Raw genomic sequence first — 421 nt, 5'->3', positions numbered from 1 at the left:
AGAAAAGGAGGCTCAGGGGGGACCTTCTGGCTCTGCAACCCCCTGACAGGAGGGGGGAGCCGGGGGGGGTCGGGCTGTGCTTCCAGGGAGCAAGGGACAGGACAAGAGGAAACGGTCTCAAGCTGCACCAGGAGATGCTTATATTGGATATTGGGGAAATTTCTTCCCCTACAGGGTGGTCAGGCACTGGCACAGGCTGCCCAGGGCAGTGGTGGAGTCACCATCCCTGAAGGGGTTTAAAAAACAAGTAGGAGGGATCCCCCCTCCCCAGATAGGGACATGAGAAACCCAGTTGTTGGGCTCCACACCTTGTTCTTTTGTTGAATCCATGATGCCACTGAATTTGGAGAGTTTGCTTTTTTACAGGCAATTGCAAACTCACTGGGCAAACCAGTGCCAGTGTTCGTAGGGGAAAGGGTTT

This window comes from Manacus vitellinus, unplaced genomic scaffold, assembly GCF_001715985.3.
Source record: "Manacus vitellinus isolate BGI_N305 unplaced genomic scaffold, ASM171598v3 scaffold_12_pilon, whole genome shotgun sequence".
Lineage (NCBI taxonomy): Eukaryota > Metazoa > Chordata > Aves > Passeriformes > Pipridae > Manacus > Manacus vitellinus.
Note: the sequence above shows the minus strand (reverse complement) of the source record.